Source organism: Perca fluviatilis, chromosome 17 (assembly GCF_010015445.1).
Source record: "Perca fluviatilis chromosome 17, GENO_Pfluv_1.0, whole genome shotgun sequence".
NCBI classification, from domain to species: domain Eukaryota; kingdom Metazoa; phylum Chordata; class Actinopteri; order Perciformes; family Percidae; genus Perca; species Perca fluviatilis.
Genome location: NC_053128.1, coordinates 8,305,761 through 8,320,474, shown reverse-complemented (window position 1 = coordinate 8,320,474; position 14,714 = coordinate 8,305,761). Strand labels below are relative to the sequence as shown.

At 41.3% G+C, this 14,714-nt stretch overlaps 1 long non-coding RNA gene across 1 annotated transcript; it reads right to left on the bottom strand.

The window, feature by feature from the left end:
- Nucleotides 1–3,275: 3,275 nt before the first annotated feature.
- On the bottom strand, nt 3,276–7,366 carry LOC120545743. The gene is made up of 5 exons (XR_005636738.1): nt 7,263–7,366; nt 6,087–6,163; nt 5,809–5,982; nt 4,284–4,434; nt 3,276–3,730 (listed from the first exon to the last, which is right to left on the bottom strand). It is a non-coding gene; the product is annotated as an uncharacterized LOC120545743 (long non-coding RNA).
- Between the last annotated feature and the right edge of the window lie 7,348 nt (nt 7,367–14,714).

The window sequence follows — 14,714 nt, the reverse complement described above, 5'->3', positions numbered from 1 at the left end:
GAAGTAGAAAAGACAGCCGCGGTGCTGTAATTTCTCTTGACTGCTTGCTTTGGGTGAAGAAATATATTCCAACACGCTGATCACACGTGACGCTTAATTGCGGACGAAATGAGAGCAAGTGCTGTTTCCTTCTAAACGCGACTTTTTCTCATTTCAGTGCAACAATTCATACGGAGTCCGGTGTTGGTGCACGAGTGGACACCATGTGAAATTTCCCATCCAGAGTTTACCTCATGCGACAGCTGAACTGGAAACGGCAGCACGGCTATTTCATATGCAATTCATCATCATGTCGGACACCGTGTACAGGCAGGTTTTCTTTATGGAAATGAATGTTTGCCCGTTGTTGGTATTCTGCCAGCGTGCGAACACATGTCCGGAGTCCTCTTCAGCTGTGACAGTCTAATGAAAATAAAAACAGCGTTTGTCGCACAAACATGCCGTGGCCCCTCAGCGGGGTCCCCGAGATAGTCCCCGAGGTGATCGTAAATCACCGGCAGAGGCAGACGAAGAAGAAAAGTGTTATTATCTCTCCGTTGTAGCCGTGCACTCGGCCGCGGATGCTACTTTACAATTTCCACCCATCACAGCCACGGTGAATTTATTCCATTATGTTGCCATGAGCGTGCGCGGCTCAGCTGTGTGCACGTGCATGCTTTTAAGGTCTGGGTTTATCGGCTCGGCTGCCTGAGATTCTCTCAGACCGGAGATAAAGCTCGCCGGCCTCCGGGCTCAAAGCCTCTGTTTTACTACAGCACGCCAGCCGGTTGTCACTCAGGCACAGCGGCTGGAGAGATAGATGAGGCATGCTGGGTAAGATTAATAGCAAGAAACATGGCTAAGTGACAGGATATTGTGCATGTAGGAGTGTTGCGTTCATGCAAGTGTGAATGTCTATGTGTTTTTCTTGTGTGTGCCGTATTTGTGTGATCCCGACATGCCGGATTACTGTAGTTGAAGGAGAAGCACCAGAGATTAGAGAGGAGAGAAAAAGGAAGCGTTTTCAGGTATTTTTTATTAGGGATTTGCACCCCGACGCTTTCGCCCAGCGATTCTCTCATTCTTCATTCACGGTTGCTCTCTGGGCCGATGAATGTCTTTGTATTGTTAAAGCCCGCTCCACACTCATATACTCAAGGATAATTTCACCTTTCAAAAAGACCTTGTGCTGCTCTTATTACTTGGACTGCTGCGTTTTCATTTATTATTTTCAGCTGATGTCCTTATCCAGGACACTTTTGTCTATGCTGTCCATGAAAAGAAAAAAAAAAAAAAGGTTGATACAGTTTTTGGGTTTCAATCAGCAGCTCCATTAACATGCAGATCTGTAATCCAGTTGCAGAGGTATGTAGATTAGCCTTTTGTAAAAGTAGAACTCAGGTAAGAGTAGGCATTAAAATAACTACTTGAGTCAGAGTACGAAAGTATCTAGTAAAAACTACTTGAGTAGCTAGCAGGGGTGTGAATCTTCCACTACCTTTATTGTTACTATAATTGCCAGTGTTTATCATTCCAACTGCTATAACTATTATGCATCATATTTCTCTATATCTGTATCAGTATCTGTATCAGCAGCGGCATCTGGGTCTGTCTGAGGTGTCTGCCTAAAAGGAAGTTTTTCCTCGCCACTGTTGCACCAAATGCTTGCTCGTAGGAAATAGTTTCGAGCTGTGGTCAAAACAAGACATTTAAGGACGTCATCTTTGTCTTTGGGAAACACTGATCAACATTTTTCACCGTCTTCTGACATTTTATAGACCAAACAACTAAACTAAAATAATTACCTGATTAATCGACAATGACAATAATCGTTAGTTGCAGCCCTTAAGGTCAATACGCCCAGTCTGTACAAAAGTACACAAATAAGTAAAGACACATTTACTTGACAGTACTTGCATTCAGTCATGCATGAACTATGTCTATTATGTCAAAAAGTACATCTAAAGAGTGTCAGCATGCTACAGTGTCCTTAAACTCTGATTGTTTCAGTAAGTCCCATTTCCATCACAGACAGCCACAGATCAGGTGTAAAGCCACCACATCCAGGTGTGTCCAATCACATCAAATCACTTTCTAATCATACAGACAATGTATAATATCAGATGACTCATGAAACAATAACCATAAGCTAAAACAGGCTGAAAATATTCATATAGGTGAGAATTATTTGGGTTCAACATATATTATATATTCAACGTCTATTTCGACCACGTTTCATTTCCGGGATTGTTCAGGTTTTTTCGGCCGGACGTCCGTCACCTTCCTCTTTCTTTGTGTTGGCATTCTAACCTCCCGTGGATTTGTGAGGACTATGGTTAACTGCTCCTCAGATCTCTGCAGGGTAAATCCAGACAGCTAGCTAGACTATCTGTCCTATCGGAGTTTTCTGTTGCACGACTAAAACAACGTACACGTTCCACCAAAACAAGTTCCTTCCCGAGGCTATTTTGCAGAGGCACCGTGGCTCTATCCGGCAATTTTGATTGGGTAAAGAAATGCCAATAAACCAGAGCACGTTTTTCTCCCATCCCGGAATGTTGTGTGGACTAGCCAGACCCTCCTCCGCAGCGCTGTTAAGGAAGGTCTGGCAATGCGAGACTTGGTTCAACATGGTAAGCAATCCTCTTAACTTTACAGTCACTTAATATGTTTTTTTTTAAATGGATTAACACAGCTTTACACAGGGTTGTTTTTGGGCCTGTGGTGCTTTACCTTCATAAATCCATTCACAGCACCTTGAATCCTTCCTCTAACTGTCAGTGCCTCTGAGCTGCTCCGACAGAGCAGCTTTGCTTGAGGCACTGTTAGACTTTTTATTGTATATTTGCGGTAACTCACTGGCAACGTGTTGCCAGTGAGTTACTGTAACTACCCCATTACAGTACCATAACTGTACATGTTATTTACAGTATGATGCCCTTACCGCAGTTCCATTGTACGGTATAATACCCTTACTGTAACTTAGTTTTACAGTATAATAATACCCTTACTGTAACTTGGTTTTACAGTATAATAATACCCTTACTGTAACTTGGTTTTACAGTATAATAATACCCTTACTGTAACTTGGTTTTACAGTATAATAACCTTACAGTAATTGTACTGTAATTACAATTTGCTAAATTATACTAGAATTGTCATGATGTATTATAGTTTTACTGCAATTGTGGTTCACAGTATATTACACTATTTGGCATTGGTAGTACAAACTATTGATTATTTTACATAAATGCTTTTGAATTTAATAAATTCCAAATAATTGACTTTAGTCCATGTACAAAAGAATTACATTTTTATTTTCGTATTATACAGGTACAAATACCAAGACCAAGTTCAATTTTAAGTCTGCAGTGCAAAAAACAAACAAACACAATTTACACACAAGCAATACTACAACCATGTTTAAGTATGCGCCAAACAATGGGCAGCCATGATGTCTGAACAATGCAGTTACCATTTGATTTGACTCAAAGAAAACAAAATGCACATTTTTTTAATTAATAACCTAGCCATCAGTTCATCCTTTCCGTTGTTTTTTTCTTAGAAATCCTGAGTATGTTTGAAAAATGTGGTGTGGTTGTTTACCACAGAGGTGAAGTTGTTGGGCATTTGGTTGGGGAGGGGAAGGAGAAGCAGTCTGTTGAGAAGCATGTGTGAAGGACGATGAAGGGGCCGGACCCATGATACTCAGGCTTGCTGATCCACATCGGCTGGGGTGGTCCGTCCTGGACTGTATGGGAAGCAGAGAAAGGTCATGAGTTCATCTCATCTAAACTGTTAACAGACTTACAAGTTCTGCAAAAACAAAGAATATGACAGTATAAAAAAATAACACATCAGTCATCAGTATTAGTAGTTTACAGGGTTTTTATTCCCCAGATAATTCAAAGGTCTTTCTACTTTCTTTTGCTGTCTGTCGGTCCCAGCACAGTTAAAACATTTTTTTTCCTGTTTGATTAATTTTCTAATTTCAGAATTCATATACATTTTTACTAATATATTTTCATGACCTTTCCATGTCTTTAAGGCATATCTTTATGACCAATCTTCTCAAACATCTGTATAAACATGAAAAGTAGAAATAAAATAAATTACAAAATTTACCACAGTATATCCTAAAGGTTACCTTTTTTTTCAACCTGGACCCTATTTTCCTATGTTCTTGTGTCTAAGTGACAACAATCTTTGACAATCTCTGACCAATGCTGACACAAGTGTTAAATAATAATAATAATTATCCTTTTTCTGATGTTAAATATTACATCACACAATGAAAGGCTTACCTAGTTTGATGTCTTCCACTCAATCTTGGTGAGCCGTTGGAGGAAGGTGGTGACTTGGGAGCTGATGCTTGTCACCTTTCTTTGGACTACTCCCGCCTTGCGGCTTGTACCCACTTCGGCCATGCACTTGGTGCCCTCATCTGGGTTGATCCTGAAGATATATTAGATATATCATAATAATCAACAGCAGACATCTTTAAATAGAGCCATTTATCCCCATTTACATATACAGTATATATGGAAGAAAACCTGCCAGCGAGCACGTTCGGTTCAGAAAGTCACAGCGAAAACACCGGGCACGTAAGCGTAAGCCATCCTTCTTCTCTTGGCCCTCTCTCTCTCTCCGATAGAAAGAGACAGGATTTGTGGGGAAAACTGTGGTAATTGTAGGCTATATACAGTATATGTGTCCGTGTCACTCTCTCTGTCCGTCCATCGGTCTCTCCCTCCTTGTGCCTGATCGCGTGTCTCGCTGTGAGAAGTCAAGACAGCCCAAATCCCCATGAACCTACTGTGGTCTTCATGTATGTGATTAATCAAGGGGGTAAGCTTCGCTTCAGAACTCGAACCTTCTATGGCGCCATTTTGATGCTACAAAGCAATCACCTCCCGTTAGCATTCCACTGACTAGCATTCATTTTGACGTCACTTTGACAGAGAATAACTTTACATCTGAAGCGTTTAAAGACTATTTGTCCGTTGTTTATTTCTAAAGAAACACGACAATGTATAAAAGGCTCCATTACCTTGTACCTCACGTTATGGCTTTTTACGCTTTTGTAAAAATAGGCTAACGATTGTGTCATAACCACGCGACTTACTGTCGCATAGTAGAGGAATTACCGTATAGTACAGGAGAAGCTCGCAGGCAGTTTCAACTTACATTAGCTGTTTAAGTTTAATTACTAATGTTAACTAGCATGTTAGTGATCAATAATTAGCCTGTGCCCATGTTATCTCCTTACATATACCTACGCTCTCCGTCTCTGCAAGATTGGGAATGATTGAGATTTCTCTCGGCACAGCTACCAGAAGACTTCCAACTTTCAGACAGGTTGCTCACGTCACATCTACGTCGTCTCTCTCAGTTGGAGGCTGCGCAGTAAAGCTAGGGATCACAGGAAAAGTGCTTCTAATATCCTTCACTGGTCTCCGTCCAGAGACACAGGATCTGTTGGTCCATTCTTATATACTGTCTATGTGAGTAACAGCCTTGCTTGACACATTCTCCGAATGACACAAAATTATTGCTGCAGCTCGCGGGCCAAAGTGGCCGCTCCGTGACTAGTATGAACGGATCGATAGGATGACATAGGCGCTGAAATAAAAATAGCTGCGCTATGCAGGTATGCGCAACACTTACGCGCCCGGTGTGTTTTCACTGTAAGTTACCACAGTAATAGGGCTCTATATACCCAAGTCTTTTTCTCAGTTGTTTTCTCTTTGTCAGTAAGTGTATAGAGTGCTCACACAGTCCAAATATGTACCATTACCTATTAAATGCTTTATGCAGATAATTACTTACCTTATACCAACTCCAGTGTAGTAGATGCTGACTCTTAATATTCAAGATTGAACGCATAAAAGGAGCTAAAGAAGACGACAAAAGCACTGGCGAAGTCATTAAGTTGGTTAGCTTCAAAGAGGACCTTCCCCTCAATGCTGACCATCCAATGGGTGGAAGACATCAAACTTCTTCCTAAAAAACAAACAAACATCTTATCTCATTTACAGTGTGCCACAGAATACCAAACATACATGGCTAATAAAACATCCTCCTCTTCTTCAAACTATTTCTCCTACCTAGCATGATCTGCCTTGGTGTGGTGGGCATTGTCACCTCCTGCTCAGTTGAAATCTTGGTCGAGGTTGGCTGCAAACTAAAAAACGAAAAGCATCTCACATATTGGAAGTAATTGGTTGTTTTTCTACATATGAAATGATGAAAATTAATATTTTTAAGTGCATGCATGGTGTTATAAAACACAATTACGACAAGATTTAAAAAAAAATGCATCCCATGCATTAGTATGCAAGGAACCAGTATAATGTAGGTAACTCTTATATTGTTAGAATAACACAGAATGGTATGTGATGCATTAAAGGTTAATCACGTAATAGATAGCTAGATAGCTAGCTAACAACAACACTATTTTGTGAAGAAAAACTTAAAGCATAAACCTTGGTAGCTAATACGCTCAACTCATAACACCATATTCTTTGAGTTACACAATATTTGGCTTAGGTCTCATAAACTAAAAAGGATGAATTCAATGATATCACATTACAGAATGCAACAACACTACTGTAACGTTGGGCACTTTTTTGCTGGACATCTTGATGGTTTTAAGTGGCCAAACTCTGAAGCCAAGGGGAAAAAAATGCTATCCACAAATGCTCCACATTAACATTACTTAAAGACTCTCCCTGTCACCCGACATACCTTTTAGAGTGGGTGTTTTTTTTAAAGATGTAATGTTAACATTAGGTGCTATTAAAACTAGATGGGCAACTGTAGAGGTAACGGTTTAATGTTAACTTTACCTCCACTAATGTTAGGTTAATATAAATGCGGTACGTTTTGCTTAATCATGCTAAAACACTGACAAACCAACCCACAGACTCAAAGTAAGTGGAGGTAATGTTAGCCAAAATGCGGCAACAGCAAGCTAAAAAGCTAGCAGTTACTGACCTTAAACTTCTAGAATATGGGTTACATTTTAATTCCGACAAAGATAATGGTGGTCTGACAAGTGAAAAAGATGTCCCTAACAGCGCGTGTAAAACGAGTTGTGTTAGCTTTAGGCTACCGAACGTCGTCATTTTAGCTAATCCTCACCATGGGGAAAAATAACTATAGTTAACAGTTTGCTCTTGCCTAGCTATGACGAAGGTCGGTAAACTAAACCTACGTCTCTGCTTGGGAAGGCTTGTGAGCAGAACTTTTAATGTCACAGAATTAGCAAAAATTGGTCTTACCTTAACGCTGCTCCAGCTCTCTTCGAGGAGTGTGTTACCCGGGACTCTGGTGCGCAGCGCAAACGCACAGACCAAACCGGGCGGTACTACTTTGAAGTTACTCCTTTCAACGCCTTTGAAGTGTTTACGCGCTACTCTTATGAAGTCGTGAGGTCAGAGTTCAAATCTGGCGGTCAAGCATTTATATCCGTAATGGCTTTTTTGTTTCTCTCAATAAATGATTGACACTGCTGAAAAACATGTCACATTTTTTAATTACCTTCACTGCTAAAAGCATAACAAATTAAATGTATTTCATTTTATAGTGGTATTTTATTGTTCCATTTCATTGCTATGCTTCTATAACATTAACTAACAATTTTATTTAAAATTGAGTTAGTCTTATTCAACTACAGTAGCACTACTGCTGTTGTTTTACAGCAGACTACCGCAAATTCAAAATATACAGTAAATCACTGTAAATTAAATGTTATTACCCATAATGCAATGCATATTACAGTAATGAACCGGAAAAGAAAATGATGGTATTTTACTGGGCATTTTGTGGTAAGTAACTGTAGAAATTACAGCTAAGTCTAACAGTGGGGCAGCTCAACTTTTCACTTTACCCACCCATATTTTCCACTCGTGATCAGAGATTCATGTGTGTGTTTGTGGGTATTGCATCACATAAGTGACCAGCTAGCTCCTGAGCTCCTGCTGGTAGAAATCTGGTGCCCTAGGGTCAGGATATAATAAGGTGACACTCTCCTTCTCTCTGCCTCTTCCCCTTCAGTTATTCCTTCTGATGTCACCCTGCGCTATCCCCTCACTGCCACTCTTTCTCCATCTTGCCTCAAGAACCGGGGGCACAGAGCATCCACGGGAATGTCAACGACGGACCCATGTGACGCCCTCAGCTGCAGGGGGGCTCTGATGAAGACGAGAGTGCAGGAGAGTGCTTTTTAATGACAATGCGACTCCCATTCGGTCGCAGCACAAAGACTGAGGCCGCTCCTTTTTTTTCTCCCACTGGCAGAAATACAGAATGCAGGTCTTATTTGAATAGCTCCCCGTGCTTTTAAACTTTAAAGTTACTTACAGAAAGCCAGATGTTTGCCCAGGGCTTTTCCTCTAACCTGAAAATCTCTGAATACTGCATGTGAAACAGCTCACCGTGATTTCATAGCTTATTTTCTTATTTAAAGATTACCTTAAGGCAGTGAAACAAAAGATAGTGTCATGCAAGGAAACATGCAAATCAGTGAAGCAGATTTGTTTTTTTTTCTGGCATGAACACTTTTCATGGTCCTTTTTTGAAAAATGGCACCTCCACTCTTTACTTGAGGACTTTTCTTTTGGTGTTGCCAACTTGGCGACTTTCTCGTTCCATTTTGCAACTTTTCAAAACATCTTAGTGACTTTTTTTTCTAAAAAGCAACTAACGACAAATGAAGCTACTTCAGACCATGACGAGAAAGGCGAGATATAATATGTAATTCATTCCCATGCATGATGCTCATAGGAATCACAGTCCACTGCTCTTCTCCCTCTCCCCTTTGGGCATAAGCAGCAGGCAGTTAGCCGACACAATTCAATTCAATTTTATTTATAGTATCAAATCATAACAGAGTTATCTCAAGACACTTTACAGATAGAATAGGTCTAGACCACACTCTATAAATTCCAAAGCCCCAACAATTCCAGTAATTCCCTCAAGAGCAAACATTAGCAGTGGCTATTGCGACAGTGGCGAGGAAAAACTCCCTTTTAGGAAGAAACCTCGGCAGACCCAGACTCTTAGTAGGCTCTTCATTTGGCGACTTCTAGAGCTAGTGCTAGCTACTGTAGCACGGGTAGGAATTCATACTATTGCCATTAAGTTTAGAGGGCAAAGTTAATGTCTATTGGCTCCCAGGCACAGTGACGACCCCATATGTCTGTTGTCAGCCCCCGATCCTTTATTAGTTGTTCGGATGTCTGAATGAACCCCTCCGTCTGTGCCCCAGACAATGAATTGACAACCTGACTGTACTCGAATTTATGAAGTTTTTATGAAGACTTTCCTGTTGTGCTTTGAATTGTCCATTAATATGGCGAGTGCTGTGTCCCTGCAGTACCTACAGTAGACTCCCTGAACTGAATTGAAATTGTTGTCGTGGCATCTCTTTACCCACACATAGCTCCATCACGAACAAATGTGTTGATATACTTCAGCTAAGGCTCCTGAGGAAGGCCAAATTTCGGGCCAAAAGGTTGTGTGCCTGATTCTGCAATATTTTTGTCGGAGCATTTAACTGTTGTGTGGACTTTACCTTTGAATAATTCAGCCAAGACCAAGACACTAAATCATTGGAAACGAGTTGACACCACGGATTTCCTTGGGTTCGCTCACATTTAATCGCTATTATTACCGGTTTTCAGTAAAAGTAGGGTTTAATGTGGACTGATTCATTTCTACACAAAACATCCTCCTACGCTTATTAGAACACAGAAAGAAGCAAAGACAAATAAGCCGTGTGTGGATGTGAGAGCTGGACAAGCACCTGCGTCAGGTAAAAAGCAAGCAGAGCAAAGGCCGCCACAGGAAGCAGAAATTGGCTCCATGCTGTGACAATTCTCAGCCCCACCTGGTCCCACTTTCCGCAGCAACAACTAAAAAAAAGTCAACTGTTACATGATGAGCAGACAGCATGCAGGGCAGTGCAGTTGCAAAGAGGGCTCAGCTTCCCATTGCGAAGAGCGGGCCATGGATCACATTCAGGTTGTGTTCTGTTGTGTTTTATGGAAGCTCCTTTCAGACATGCACCTCTTTACCTTTTTTTGACTGCAATGTGACATGCCGGTCTCGTGTCTGAATAGGCACCAAAGTCACTTTTACGTAACACCTTTAACACAACAAGTCTGAATTGAATGCTGTCAGATAAATATAAAGGCTGCAGCAGCACAAGAGACAGAAATTAAATACACACATTCTAAAGCCTTCTAAGATCACTGATATAAGTATTTTCTTAGCCTTCATCTCTTACGCACACAATCAGTTCAATCAGGAGAGACAAGTGAATGAAGTAAAGATGAATGTTTATTGTAAGAGATATGTGATCTGTCTAGGTAAAAAGGTCTTTGGTGCTAAGGCCTTGTTCAGACTGCCAGCCAATATCAGTTTTTTTGGCATATTTAGAAGAAAGAAAGATTTTTGCATGTCAGATCCAAATAACATTTGAAAGTTTATCTAAAATGTGATTCCAATAAGATGTATACAGATGTGTCTGAGTCCGGACACTCTGGCCTGCCTGGGTGGGCAAACAGGGGAATGCAAGACTTCAGCCGCTTTCCGACCGGAGGGATTTTTGCAGTTCCTAGAAAATAAAATTCCTAGAATCCTTTTTTTCTCGTGTTCCGACTGGACCAATTTGGGGAGTTTTAAGTTCTTCTGGCCGCAGTTCCTGTAACTCTTTCAGCTCCTACTTCAGGGCAGGGTCTTTTCGCTGTTCCCTAGGTCAACGAGGGTCAGGTTACCGGTACAGACAGACCAACAATGGGACAATTTTTGCCATCTTATTCATCACTAAATTCACTTCTGACAACGTTTTAGGCGAGAAATGAACCATTTAGATTTCGAATATCGGTAGTCTTGCGAAAATTGATGCTGAATTGACAATTTGCGTACAAACACTAAACACATGGGGACAAAGGCTGAAACGCAAGACTGTAATTGCATTACTTTTGTAACGCGTTACTCCCAACACTGTTCAGGACATGATGGACATCCATTTGTCAAAGCTTCCTTGTTGGAAAGGCGCATTACCAGCGTAGCTACACTGATGCCTGGGTTGTTACCACAGCAACCCATACAGATGTCTGGACACACAAATCCGATCGGATCACTTGCAAATAAAAGATGTGACTTGAGAAACAAATCGGCTTTGCCTGCAGTCTGAACGTAGCTATAGACTCGACAGGGAGATTGTAACTGACGGGCGTCTGCTCTGATCAGCAGCAAGATAAATCCCCCAATGGAGTCCAGACACTGGTGGGGCTGGTGGCTGATGATTCTGATGAGGCTGATGGAGCTGAATAATCTGTGAAGTCTGGTGGTGATGGGGAGGTGGAGTGGAACTTTGCCATATGAGACAATTTGCACTGAAATGATAGCTGACAACAGAGAAGAGAACCGATTTAACATACAGCACGCGTAACAGGCAGAGATGGCAAAAGTACTCACTTCCCGTACTCAAGTAGAAGTCAGATAAAAAAATACTCTGGTAATAGTAGAAGTACTGATTTACCTTCTTTACTCAAGCTTGGAAATGTACTTAAAGTATAAAAGTAAAAGTAGCCTTGCGAATGACAACCATTTTTTATGCTAAGCTACCTGGACCACACAAACGTTACTTGTTATGTAAAGTGCAAGCTGAGAAACTTCAGTGGACGTGGAAAAAAAAGGCTCTTTATATGCCATTGCCTACATTTTGGATATCTGCCAATAGGCCTGAAACATCACATATATGATTATTGTGACAGAGACTGGGACTCCAGGTTAATAAGATTCTGACTGAGTAGCAAGATATGAATTCAATTGTGATTCTGTGAAAGTCTTGCAGTGGTGCGTCAAGTGCAACGTATATTGCCATCCAATTAGATTGAACTCGGTATTGACGACGCGAAAAATAATTAACGGCAACTCCGCTGAAATTATTTGAAACTAAAGTAACGAGCACATTTTGTAAAGTGCAAGGAGTAGAAAGTACCGATATTCTTGTTAAAAACATAAGGAGTAAAAGTAAAACGTCGGCACAAAAAGAAATAGTAAAGTAAAAATATCTGAAAAATGTACTTGAGTACAGTAACGAAGTATTTGTACTTCGTTACTTCCCATCTGTGATGATAAGCATGATGTAAGCTATTGGATAGATGAGATCAGCTGATGGGAAGAGCTGATGGGATAATTGACAGCCCCGGACAGGACAGCAAGGAGCAATGAGTGAGCATGTGTGAGAGGATTGAATGCGGCTGCCTGGGAAATAAAAAATAAAAAATGGCCTAAGCAAGCAATTCAATCAGGAGAGACTTGTTTGCAGATATGCAAAAGGTTTTAATGTACAACAGCATGTAGTGTACAGTGTATTGGAGATTGAACTCCATCGTTATTAATACATTTAATATATTATATATAAATTGAATGTAGAGGTAGGGAACCAAGATGTAACCCCCCGATGGAATCCAGGTGGCGGAGAAGGCCGGAAAACCAGACCTAGGAGGCATCGGAGCGACAGTCGCAGAACCACAATGACGGGAGGTGGAAGGGGAGGAGGAGGGACGACGTCTTCCTGAAATGACAGCTGATAGCACAGGGAGAGAAGCAGCTTTTTAAAACAGTGATGTGACGCTGTGATTGGCCTATGTGATCCTTGGCCGTTCCCGATTGGTTTATCAGAAGGTGAACGCCTCCAGCGCTGATTCGCTTTAGGAGGGACTGATTGCTTGTTAGGTCTTCCTGAAAGAATTTGGGCTGAGCTACATAAGTATTGTTTTCCTGACTGAACTCATGCTTATAGCGTAGCGCACACTGTGACCGAGCCATGGTGTTTAAGTCGTGCAGCAGTAGCTCGGACTTGGCTTGGGACTCGGAGGGCCGCCGGTTCAACTCCCCGTACGAAACCAAGTACGGAGTGTGGACTGGTAGCTTGAGAGGTGCCAGTTCACCTCCTAGGCACTGCTGAGTCTGCCTTGAACAAGGCATCACCCAACCCCCCTCTGACATCTCATCATTGATGCATGTGTATAGGTCCTGTAGGTCCATGTGTATAAAGTAGGCAAAGAGAACACATCACATGTTGGGATCACAACATCCCCCTCTCCCCCCCCCCGTCCACCCCAGCCTCGCCCTCCATTTTCATCCTAACTACACACCTGTAAAGTTTTGTGACTGCATCTTGCACGGCTGTGACGCTATCGCTGTGACAAAATCGGGCTGCAGAAAGGGAGAAATATGAACACCTACTTCAGGTGGCAAATTACTTAAAACCTCTTCTGTGGTAGTTCCTGCGACAGTAGGGCCACCATTTTGCCATGATCACACACACACACACACACACACACACACACACACACACACACACACACACACACACAGAGGTGAAACCAGCGTCGCTGTCACAGCTGGTAACAATTGATATACCCCTCAAGGGACTTTCTTTCTTCCTTTTTTGTTGAGATGATCGAGCTTCTCAGATCAATGCAGTCTATAATAACTATTTTCCCCTTGTGGTTTGACCAGCGTAAAAACAGGTTAAATAGGCATCTTACACCAGGGACGTCGTTAGGCCTGTTTTAGGGGGGCTGAAGCTACCCCAAAATGTTCCTAAGCCCCCCTAAATAATAATAAGAACAACAATAACAATTGGATTTATCCTCATTCATATTTAGATGCAACAAATGATATATATATATATAGCTACAAAAAAGTAGCCGAAAAGTCGGAAGTTAGACAGAAGTACAGAGAGTCGTCGTGCTATCAAGATGATGCACCGCACCGTCTCGTTGCATTGGTGTGAACTGGCAGCTTTCAGAGCGTTGTGAGAAACTGGGGGATTCATCTCGTCTCGTCGCTACTCTTTGGTCTGAACTCGCTATGCACCCCCCCCCCCACACACACACACACACACACACACACAAACATACACACACCGATACACATGTTAATGGTGAAAGGAAGATTGATTACGCGTAGTGATACAGAGTGAAATTGTAAGTTGTTTTTAATGACCTGCTTATCTTTAGCTACGTTTTCCTGAGTTAAAGGAAAGGGGATATTTTGGTTTACTATGGAAAACTACAGTCTAGCTAGAAATACAAGAAATGGTTAACTAGCAAGCTAATCACAACTCTTTATTCATTTGCAATAATATAGCCTATCTCTATAGTAGGCATTCTAAAACTATCAATCCCCATAGAATGTTGTTGTCACTGAAAACTAAATGTCATTGGGTCCCTGTTAATGCTATTGTACCGTTGTATCCTTCAATTCACTGAGCAGATGAGATGGATATTGGAAGATATTTCAGCAGAGAGAGAGAGAAGCAGGAGAATGGCAGGGCAGTTGATTCTGATTGAGGTCAGTAGTGGTCTATTAGGTCTAAGGATTGTTTGGTTTTCTTCTAACAATAAGCATTTGTTGGCAGGTCTAAGTACTATGCATAGCCTAAAATAAATTATTTCATTATATTTATTATATATGCTAGCTGTATTCTAACTAATTTAACCTTCTGCATTCATTGGCTGTGATAAATTAAATAAATATGTAGATGTTGCCTAAATGTAGGCTAGGCTAAAGATGAGCACATGCCCACAGATACACATGTGAAAATAAAATGAAAGCAATCCTACATACAGTACATACAGTATATACAGTAATCATTACTCCAAATCTTGTATTCCTTCCGCCATCAGTTTATTAGTAGCCACTTTAAA